Source organism: Lactuca virosa, chromosome 9 (assembly GCF_052849685.1).
Source record: "Lactuca virosa cultivar CGN04683 chromosome 9, Lactuca_virosa_CGN04683_v6, whole genome shotgun sequence".
Lineage (NCBI taxonomy): Eukaryota > Viridiplantae > Streptophyta > Magnoliopsida > Asterales > Asteraceae > Lactuca > Lactuca virosa.
In genome coordinates this window covers 202,729,534-202,741,722 of record NC_136434.1, presented here as the reverse complement: position 1 = coordinate 202,741,722, position 12,189 = coordinate 202,729,534, and the positions used below count along the sequence as shown (strand labels likewise).

At 35.6% G+C, this 12,189-nt stretch overlaps 1 long non-coding RNA gene across 3 annotated transcripts; it reads right to left on the bottom strand.

The window, feature by feature from the left end:
• Positions 1 to 3,487: 3,487 nt before the first annotated feature.
• LOC145138881 (uncharacterized) lies at positions 3,488 to 6,701 on the bottom strand. 3 transcript variants are annotated; one of them, XR_013721772.1, is made up of 8 exons: positions 6,060 to 6,701; positions 5,889 to 5,944; positions 4,895 to 4,996; positions 4,721 to 4,780; positions 4,589 to 4,644; positions 4,177 to 4,422; positions 4,067 to 4,104; positions 3,488 to 3,827 (listed from the first exon to the last, which is right to left on the bottom strand). It is a non-coding gene; the product is annotated as an uncharacterized LOC145138881 (long non-coding RNA). The 3 variants fall into 3 exon arrangements; XR_013721770.1 differs by having other exon boundaries at positions 4,721 to 4,777; XR_013721771.1 differs by having other exon boundaries at positions 4,177 to 4,248; positions 4,721 to 4,777.
• Positions 6,702 to 12,189: the final 5,488 nt, after the last annotated feature.

Below are 12,189 nucleotides of genomic sequence, written 5' to 3'. Positions count from 1 at the left end.
AGAGCTTTGGTCTCTTCATAATTTCATATATTACCGAACAAAGAATTCAGATCCATGGAATCAATCTTTTCACCATTCTTAAGAACATCAGCGTGATGTTCGCAGCTTTTCCCAAGAGAATCGAGAAACTTCAGAACCAACTGTGATGAGTGCTTGACGATTCCCAGCATGCGCATATCAATAACCAAACAGTTAAACCTATTGAAGGTTTGGGTAAGAGACTCGCCTTTTTGATCAAAGAAATGCTTGTATCTTCGATTAAGATTATTAATGGTCGTAGCCTGGACTTCTACGGTGCCTTCATAAGCTACTGTCAGCGTGTCCATCATCTCTTGGGCTGATTCACAATTATGTACGAGATAATACACGTGGTATGGAAGAGAATGGCTTTCATATCAAGACTGAGCAATATCTTGTCATCGTCATCATAACTCGTTGCAGGATTTTTCTTCAGGGGGCCAACAGGAGCGTTTTTTTACCATGGGTTGGTACATAGGAATATTGGGACCTTTTTCAATAATATTTCTCATCTCATAGTCAATGGTTTCAAGAACCACCGTGGCCTTGGTTTTCCACATGGCGAAGTTGTGTTTATCGAATGGAGGGATTTTGTTAAGACCAAAGGATTTGGAATTGTTTGAGATCCACATGATAAATTTAGTGTATCACAAATCCACTCTGATACTAATTGAAGGTTTGTATTTGATCGTATACACTTCAAGTATGAATAAGAAACATAAAACTAATCTAAGCAAAATAATCAACAAAAAGTAAATAACACAGAAGTTCTCCCAGTCGTTCCTTTCACCAAGAAAAGATGTTTTGTCTTCACCAAGAAGACTGGTTTGTCACAAATACGATTGACACAAAGCCACGATCACAACAATAGGGTTTGCTCTAATGTTGTATATATACTAATCTATACATGTATATCCCTTGACTGAAGGGATTGCGTCTAATCTATACTAAAGATCAGATCCTTATTACAAACATTATGAACCTGAAATCTATTCTATATTTATCTATAATAACTGCCTAATATACTAAAGATTACAATCGATAACTATACTAAGTGTTGACGCTGTTGAACTTGAGACGTTGGCGCTGTTGACTTTGTATAAGTTGCCGATGATAGATCAACGTGTCATGTGTTTGATTCATCAGATCATAAGGTGTGACCTTACAAAAAGAAGTGTTGATCTTCACTCTCTCTTATGCCTTATTTGAAATTCTCACATTGAGAAACATGACCGATTGATTAGTACATGTCCTATGGAGTCTTCTATTTTAGAACCTAACTAGTAAGCTACTACCATTGTTTTACAAGGGGACCAAACTTACGTAACTACGAAAATATAGGGAGAAAACCTGAAAATATATAAAATTTCTATGGCCAAAGTGTGAAACCAAAAAATATAGAGAGAAAACATGGCAATATATTGCGACGGGGGGGGGGGGGGGGGGGTTACCTACAAATTCTCTATTAGGTAGGGACTATTTTTATAAGTTTTTGAAACGTAATATGCAAATTTTAGAAACATATGGACTGCTTCTGAAAAATAATATACACGGGTCTTTTCTATAAACTATAAGGACAATTTTGTAAGACAAAATTGCAAAAATGGTCCCTGTGGTATGCATTTTTTTGGGGTTTTAGTCCAAACCCCGACTTTTTTGGCTGTGTGGTCCTTTTGACCATGTTTTGGTCCCTCAGAAAACTGAAAAGACTAAAATACCCTTTATGATATACTTTTTATGTTTTTTTATTTTAGTTTAAAGGAAAAAGAAAATAGTTAATTAATTTGGGCCCACATATCTCTCTCTCTATCTCTCTCTCTCTCTATCTCTCTCTCCATGATACTAAAATGAAGTTATTCATAATCATAATATTTTTTCATAATCACAATATCCTGAAATCAAATCATGTTCATTATACTAGTTAAATCCTTGTAATATGCAATTTAAGGAAAAAAAGTAGACATTGATCCATATCACAGGGGAGAAAAGGGGAATGGAAGGTTTCTTTTTATTCTGATTATCTTACAAAGCATATTTCATTTACATACCCAAATTCAAACACCCCTAAATCATATTCTTCATCCACCATAACATCATCATCATCTTCTTCAACACCTTCATCTTTTTCAAAAATCCAAACCCAGCTCATCCATTACCCATTTGCTCCTCACATATGCATATACATACACCACATAATCGGAGATTTGGTTCCCAGTTTACAAACCCAGTGCAGATCCATCTCCATCTACTCACCAACGATCACCTCAATTACACTCCTGTATCAACCTATATCGTTTCTACAAACCTTACACCACCAGGCATCACCTCCTGCATCATTTTCTTCACATACCCACCTCCATTACCTTGTTCTTGATTCGTTTTTTAGACTTGTTAATCGATTAAGAGAGTGGGAATAACAGAACGCAACACGCAACCAGGTTCTGCATCGATTGCAAAAATATGAGGGGATGAGCAGATCTATTTTTTCTCTATGTATACACTTTGACGGAAAAAAAATCCTATGTTGTTAATCGATTGATAGCTAGGACCGGTTCTGGATTTTTTTTGGGTTTGGAAGGATAGAAGTCAATTAGTCAGAGATTCAAACAGAGGATGGGTAATGCGACTTTCAGATGAGATGGGAATTTCACTATAGTTGTTTGATGGTTGAAGAAGAGATTCATCACATGGCTCGATTTTTACTAATGCATACCATCTGCTTCTTCCCCAAGTTAAAATTGCTCAGTCAATTAACTTCCTTCTTGGAGGAATTAATCAGCAAGCTACATATGATACCAATTTAGAGGGGTGGTGCAGATCTAGTTTTTTTTTTCCTTTGATTCGTCATCCTTAATCTGGAAAGGCAGCACCTTTTCTAGGTTTAAATGGAAAGAGAGAGAGAGAGAGTTTTATTATTTTTTCATTATTTTTTTAGATAAAGAATGAAAGAAAAATAAAAAATAAATACCCAAGGGCATTACAGTCATTTCACTATTCGGAAGGACCAAAAACACAATGAAACTAGCTCAAAAGGACCACGAAACCAAAAAAGTCGAGGTTTGGACTAAAACCCCAAAAAAATACATACCACAGAGACCATTTTTGCAATTTTGTCTTTTTGTAATTTATTTTCTACATAGAGACCAAATCTGCCAACATACGAAAGTCTTAAACACATGGACCATTTATGTAAAAAAATCTATATAGGGACTCTTTCTGTAAATTATAGGGACTGATTTTGTAATTTATTTTGTACATAGGGACCAAAACTACTAAAATACTAAACTATTGTAGCCAAAACATGAAACCAAAAACTAAATTCATTTCCACTTTCTAATTAGATATAACTAGGGAAGAATCCCCGCTTTGCGGGGTTGGAAACGCCAAAGAAATGGACAAAACATAAAAATATTATTGAGTTACATTGAACTGATTACATTAAACTGGTTTTCTAATCCCAATCCATATCTCAATTTCAGTAATTGAACTTACAAATAAACAAAAACTATTCCTATCATTATTCTCTGTAAAAGTAGATCCATCTGCAAAACTGGTGTCACAATTTCACATTTCTTGTAAAGTCTACAAAAATTTATTATCGTTTAAATGAAAAAAAATCCACAACGTACCTTATCAATATACATTATGTTCCCTTACATCTGTTCTAGAACTTTACCGTTTTATCTTTAGTGGATAGTAGAAAAGGGAACTGTTCGCTATTTGACACGATTTAATCTTGGTTTTAGTTGCAATGGTATTAGGAGTTATGGGAGTAAATTTGGCCTTGCAATCACACATCGAGAATGTAGCTGCAGATAACACCAAAAGAAGATCCAATCAAACTTCAACCGGTAACAGAACACATCAAATAATAAATAAATAAGATTTTTAAAAGTATTGCTATTGAAACATGTTTCCATGATTTTAGTTACTTGAGGAAAAAAAAATACAATTGTAACTCATTAACAAAAATGCCACCTTTTCATGTAAGGTCAAGAGATTGAAAAAAAATATAGATAATAATAGGAGACAAATTGAAAGATATTACCTGATTTTGTATTACGGTGACCATGAGAAACATTACCACTGCAATCAAAAAATAATCATAAAAAAAGCGATTAAAAAAAAGAATCAGAATTGCATGAAATAATCACTTACCTTAAAATACCAGCAAATGGAAAAGGAACAAATGCATCTCCATGAAGTGCCAAAATCCAACGAATAGGTCGGCTAAATATAAATGATAGCAAAATTATATGATTATTAACTATTCACATATTAATTAACCATGAATTTATTTAATTTTTTGGTAATTAGTTACAAGGGACACAACTCGGAGTTCCAATGCATGGACTTTGGAAATGATATTTTACTAATTGCACCAGGCAACTCTTTTGATAAAACCTATCAGATATAAATACATTATCATATTCATTAATTTGATCAAGATATTACTACATAAAACCTATAAATAAAAACACCTATGCAATATTTAATTTTAAATAGATTACACAAAATGAAACTGAAGAAAATGTTTAACTATTTGCATATTGTATAAGGTATATTATACCTCCAGAGCAAGTTGTGCACACTCCATCACACGAACATAAACATACTCTGTCTTGCCTATAAAAAAAAATAATCGTTTTATTTCATAAAATAAGTTTTATTGAATCCAAGTGATGATTATATAAAGATATACCTTCTGTTTTTTTATACAATGAGTCCATTGTTACAGAATTTCTACGACAAAACCCTTCTGCTGCTTGAAAAAGCATCAGTCAGTATAAGTTAACTACAAAGGTGAAAAGACAAAACCACCCTTCTAACTTGGATTCAACTCGTGTATCTAACATATTAAAGGTAAAAATAATACCTTAGTAGGATTTCCTTGATTATCAAAAGCTTTTGAAACCGGAGGTCCTCGAACCTCAACTTCATTTGCAACTTGCTTAGAGCATAGATTCTCAACACTAATCTGCAAGTTAAGTTACCATATTAACAAATTAAAAAAAGGATAAAACAACTTAAAACTATTTGATTTTCCTTATCACACCCTGTGATAATGACTTGTAATGCCTTCATCTTGTATGGAAATTGAAGAAAAAGACTCAAATTTATTTGTAGAATAATGGAACCCACCCTAATGAAATGTCAAGAAAAAGGAATAGAAATCCGACACATTTGCATTGCAAACAATCAATTAGCTGGTTCTGTTTAGGGTTTTGCTGCGATGTGTGATTTTCTGCCAAGTGACGTGGGGGATGGGAATGATGGTGTGTGGTGCTGTTTGACAGTGTGCTGAATTTACTTTTTTATATGATTTTCATAGCAAAATGGGCAAGATGGCCTCTTCATCCTGTTGAACTAATGCTTTAGAGGTCCCGAGAGTTTGAATTCCAACTCTTCATGGATTTCTTTTATATTCTAAAGACGAAACATAAATGGCATTATCATTATCATATATAATAGAAAAAGCATTTGTAACCTGACTACTTGATTCAATTAATATGAATCATATACACTTTAATCGTACATTTTTCAAGCTAAACTCTTCAATTTTACAACAATATCTCTGAAATCATGACTCATCTCCACCTAATAACTTTATTTCATCTAACACATTTATCTACCATTTATTCCAAATAACACACGTGATAAAGAAACATTTAACATCCATAGATTATTACTTTCCTCTTTTCAGGGTGTGTTTTCAAAGTCATTCACCAAACACAATAATAATACAACCTATAAAATCTCATATCACAAAGGAGCAGGAGAAATACAACTTGCTTAAGAACAATAATAAAGATGCAAAATAAAAAAAATGGTATGATGAGTTTTGATATTGACATAGAAATAAGATATACCTTCTATATTTGTCTGTGTGGAAACGCCTCCTTCCAGATACTCCTCCTTATCTCTACTATAAATCAACCATCTAAAAAAGTTAGGGTTTTTTTATAGGGTGACAACAACAAAATCAGATGAATCGGGTCGTTGGATGCTATGATGATACATACAAACATGGGATTGCTTACACTGTATACCGCCTTCCCCGTTCGTTGTCATCGGCAACCAAAACCCTCCTGCAACCGCCTTCTAAAACCCTACTATTTTACCAATCACAATCGACTGCCATGATCTCTTGCTAGATCTCCCCTCTCCCTGGCTTTCATCGCATTCTCAAGCAAGGTATCATCTTCTCCTCTCATATCCTTCACTATATGAGTTCAATCGACCTTTTGTAGCTACCTTCGCTCGTCGGAATAAGCAATAAGGGAAGCACTGAAATCAAAAGTTTTGAGGCGGTGGATCTACACATTAAAGTAACATCGGGTGTTATCCGGAACAAAGCCAGTGGATTGAAGCGGTGGCTCCGTGGCAATCAGCCGACTGTTCGATGTCGCCTCCTTCGTCGGTCATCACAAAAGCAGTTCAACGGTAGAGACGACAGGGAGGTGGGAGCATAACCGGGGAGATTGAGTTACCGGAGCGAGAAATCGCCGATATCGGTGGGGATGTACAGTCGGTCTTCTTCTCCAACCGAAGAACAAATAGGTTTCTGGTTTGAAGGGAGCTCCGTCTTTGAAAAAAATGAAGATGGAGAATGCCTTTGGTTTTGTTAATGTTGGTCGGCAGGAAGATAGTCCAAAATCTTCGATCTGAAGTGGTGGAAGGTAACTGGAAGTGGAGGCGGTTAGCAAATGAGGATGAAAGATGAGGAACACGTGTTGAAGCCGTGTATAGAGAAAAAAACACGTAACACAACACGTGTCCAAACAATAATCCAGAGGATAAAAAAATAATCCAGAAAAAGAGAGTCACGAAAGAAAAATAGGAAAAAAAATTCCAGCCAATAACAAAAAAGTGTTGTTCATCATGTAGTTCTAAATTAGTATATATATAAATTAATAATGAAAAATAGTGGTATTTGGTCGTGTCATAACTACGAGTAGAGATTAGATTCAATGGGTAGAAAATACAACAGACCTTATGTGGTGCATCAAAAATGTTTAAACACGATCATTTTTTTTAATGACTAAAGGTTTAGACAAAACTGCAAAAATGGTCCATGTATGCATTTTTTTTGGATTTGGTCCAAACCACAACATTATTGGATTTGTGGTCCTTTTGATCAACTTTGGCTGTGGTTTTGGTTCATTAGTAAATTGAAATGATTGTAATACCCTTGATATTTATTTATCTATTATTTATTTATTTATTTTTAATTTAATACTTATTTATCTATTTTAGTAATTAAAAATAAGAGAGGTCCTCTCTCTCTCTCTCTCTCTCTCTCTCTCTCTCTCTCTCTCTCTCTCTCTCTCTCTCTCTCTCTCTCTCTCTCTCTCTCTCTCTCTCTCTCTCTCTCTCTCTCTCTCCAGTCTTTTTCTGCTTCATCTCATGCAACTCAAATTATATACATACACACATTTCAAATTAAAAACACAGGGACATAAACACACACTTTACATACAATGAATGTGTTTTGGATTTTAATGTGTGTTTGCATTTCAAAGAATAGAGGAAGGGGTAAAACAAGAAACAAAGAAACAAATGCTTTAATTTCGGTGTATTTATCCCTAAACAATACCCGCATGCTATTCTTTCATTCTTCATCGTCTGTTATGCACTAGTAGCCTTCCCATCCACCTTATTGATCCCCAAATGATACCAGAATCTCTTTACACCCGTTTTTCAACTATCAACTTCTAAATTTGTTGACCATGTTAGAAATTTAGCTCTGACTTGGTGTTTTGTTTGACCGGTTATTAAGGAAAAATGGACAGATTGCCCATCAACTTTTTAGAGAAAGTGGGTAGTTTACTTGATTCTTTTTCTAGTATTTATAGGTAGCTTTACTTTAGTTATTTTATAGAGTAAGATTAGCTTGAATTCTTTATCCGGTAATCCACTGGTAGTGAAATAATCTAGAAAAAATTGGCCCCAAGTTTGCCTCTCTCCCTATCAATTTTTCTAACTGTCTAGGTGTGAATTGATCCCAAACAGGACGTGTCACAACACTTGGTATCAGAGCTTGGCAGTTCATGCCCAAATACATCTGATACAAGAACTTGTAAAATTTAAACCCACAAGCCACAAAAGAAAACAATACAATACTTTTCCAGTACCCGATGTTAACCTCAACAAACTACACGACAAGAGCGATTCAAATCGAGGCTATAATGGATGATCAAGGGGTATCAGAATCCATTAAACCAATGACCGAAATGACAATGGGACGAGAAGTAGAACAAGATGGCCCGAGCGGTCCTCTTTCAGACAATTCCATAAGACATCTTGCTGCAAGTGGCAAAGAAGAAGACATCAAGAGAAGTGTGAGACTCTTTGAAAGAAAGGTATCTCCGAGTAGATAAATTACAGAAGGCATGGATACACATGCTGAAAAAGCGACTTTAAGGCATTGCGGATGAAGGATGGAGAGTCCAACGATGACTTTTGCGGGAAACCTAAGTGGCATGATTTTGAAGTCCAACAGCCTTGGATGTGGATGAGATGCCATTTTAGGATATCCTAGAATTTAGGTCTAAATCTGTAAACAGTCGGTTCACCGCAAACCTCTTTGTAACTTGACCTATTGAGTTTTAATGTTTTGGAAAATATATAGTGTCATTATAATTACAACAAGATATGAAATGGTATCTTACTTTCTGTTGTGGGAAATCTCAAAAAATCACAAACACAAACTGTAACCCTAGTTAACACGCCTGAAAAACTAAATTTTCGTATTAAGCGTTTGTGAGTGAAGCAAACACTCTAGTCTCGTAGTACATGTTCAGCTGAGTCCGGAAATATAAAGAATGTCTAAAACGGAGTTCGTATGCAAAAGATCCGACTGTTTTAAGAAACCAAACAGGTATAACATTGATTTTACATGATCTGCATAAACCGTTTTAATCTGTTGAGGCACTTGCACACATAATATGGGAATTCTGAGAGCGTCTTTGGACTTAGACTACGGTCTAATATTTGATTTCATACTCGAAATATTTTTAGTAAGAATATTTGCAAAAGTCAAAGAATCGGACGTTTCAGACCAATTAAACGCAAATCTTTAAACATGATTTTTCGGATTTCTACAACTTGAAAAATTAATTTGTTTAGGTTTTTGGAATCATTGAATTAAAATCTATCATTCGTTGCCTTCAGAAAAATTATTAGATGTCGGGATTTGACATGTGATCGAGAAGGCCATTTTGTGACATATTTAATGTCCCAAGTGTTAACCACCTATCTTTAATACTTTAACATTTGAATGTGCGACGTCAAGGTGGCCGATATGCATCTCTCTCTCTCTCTCTCTCTCTCTCTCTCTCTCTCTCTCCTTGGACTTTTGTCTTGAAGCTGAAAGTCAAAGCTTTTGAACTAGAAGCAATGTCCAGGAATGTTTTCCACCTTGACAAGAGGACCATGCTCAATGGGTGAAAGAAGCTTGAACTTTTGTTTTGTTCCTCTTGGACCAAAACCCACGTCCACCACCACCCTCCTTCTTCACCTTCCTTGCTTGTACATCATTTGGTTATAAATAGAGACCAATATCTCATTATCTCATCACAAAATCATCAGCCTCTTACTCTCCACTACTCCCTCCCTTTCTTGCTTTAGAGATACCACCAAGAACCCACCACTTCACCACCACATAACCATCATAAAACACCATCTTAGCCACAATTTTGGTAAGGAAACACCACCCAAACACTCTCTCCAACCTCCCTCCACCTCCAACTCGTTGCTCTCTCTCTTGTACTCGCCGACAGAAACGAAACAGGAGGCCGCAAGAGGCTACCGGAGCAACCTCCTGCTATCGTATGAAAGCTGTTGCAGCCACTATTTAAACGACCAACCACCACCCTACTACCACAGTCATGTTGGAACTTTATATATAAAGGAATTGCAAGTTGGCAATTTCCTTTGTATCCCACATTGGTGGGGGGAAGAAACTTTTGTGGGTTTATAATCTTATTCCCTTGATAGGCCTTCAAAGGCTTTTAGTGGATCAAGGAATGGGCCATGCCCACGCGCGCGCCTAGCCTAGCCTAGTACTAGCCGACGCCGTGATTGCGCGAAATGGCGCGATTTAGGCGCACTTGGCACGACGCATCGGTCGCTGGGAGCTGAGGAGCTTTCATTTTTGGTGAGTTCGGGTCAAGTCGGTTTGACCAACCCGGTCAAACGATTGCCCAGAGTTGACTTCGTGGATAAGGTGACGGAATATTCTGGAAGGCTCAGAAAACGACTTGCTTGGAGAGCAAGTCGTCGCCCTAGGGTTTCTAGGGGCCGACCTATGGGGGCCCGTTTCATGCCTTCTAGGGTTTCGATACCTATAAATACTGCCCCCTAGGAGCTGTATTGACTACTCACAAAAATCGAAGCTCTCTCCCACTCTCTGCGTTTTTTTTTCTGGTTTCCGAGTATTCACTTTGTGTTTGTCGATTTGTATTGACTACTCACAAAAATCGAAGCTCTCTCCCACTCTCTGCGTTTTTTCTTCTGGTTTCCGAGTATTCGCTTTGTGTTTGTCGATTTCCAGTGCTGTTGGAAGATCGATAGATCTGCATTAAGTCCTGAGGTTTTATTCTGTTGTTTACAACCAGTAGAAGCGAAGTAAAAACCTTTAAGGACATGAGTCTGATCCGTGCAGTTGTTTCAAGATCAAGATCAACCATCAACAAGTCGGTTTTACTTTTCTGTATTGCATTTAATTTCGTCCAACAACATGACAGTCTTCTTCTTCCTTTCTTATAATCAGATCTAATCGTGAATGATTAATCTGGTTTTGGACGAAACTTGGTAAATATATTAATAATAATTGGATCTATTATTCGCAACTAATCGACATATAATTCTCAATATTATTTGTCGGTTTCCTTGGGCGTCTATTAGTTTGTATTACAACAAGTTCTCCATCACCACCGTAATTATTTTCTTGTTACTCTGAATCGTTTGTTATTAGCCAAGAACCAAGACCTACATGTGGCTTCATGTTCTTTTTTTCTCTGCATGAAGATGTGAACCAGAAAGAAAAGAAGGCAAAACCTCAAACTCACATTAAATTTATTTAAAACCAACCTTCAAGATGTGATGATTTTTTCAATTAACCCGCTCCTCCAAACATTGATTCAAAATATTAGAAATAAACCCTCTTTTTGTATTATTTTTACAAACCAGTTGAAACCAAGATACTTTATAATTTATTTTGATGGGTTTTCGTTTTTCCTTGCCCGACCTGTGTATGCAAACAGAAGAAAAAAAAATATAGATTTCCCAAACTTTCATTCAAATTATATAAAATTAGTCCCTCTTTTATTTAAAATATATCATTTCAACCCCTCATATTTTTGGTGTTTCTTTAGAAAATAGTAGTGGACCAAGGGACTAACCAAATTTTGTTATTTACTTCTTGATCTATAAAAAGAAGAGGAAGATGACTTCCTTACTTTTTTCAAACTTCAATTCCAAATTAATTATTTCAACCCTTATTTGAAAATTGTTGCAAATCTAGTCAAATCCTTACCAAACCTTGATTAAAAGTAAATCAAGAGGCCCCTCCATTGATATTTGTTTACAAAGTTAGTCCCATCCTCAAACTTTGATTTATCAAAATAGCCCCCTCCCTTGGAAATAAGTTTGCAAAAACAGTCCCTTGTTGAGTTAATTTAGCAAATCCGCCCTTATGGCTTAGTTAAATCACAAAACAACCCCATACTTATTAAGTAATACAAAAACTCCACCTTTTGGTTATTAGGTAACAAAAATAGTCCCGATGGTTTATTTTGAACGCAAAGAGCGTCACGTTGCGGTTTCTCGCGACAAGTTTCACAACAACGAACCTACTCCACGCTACAAAAATGAGTACTTACGGCACCTTTTTAACGTTTTTATTATTTTTGGGGGAGAATACTTGTGAACCACATATATCGATTATGAAAAATGCATACAAAAATTTATATTTAGCGTAAATGATATTTTATCAAAGTATTATATCATAAATTAGTTTATCATGACATACTTATGTTATAGCAGATTAAGCATGTTGCGAACTAGAAAATATAACATATCATAACGCTATGATTTTCATGGGATAATGCATGTGTCACAAATGTTTATAAATTTTATTATTATTAAACTTATATCTTGCATGTAATA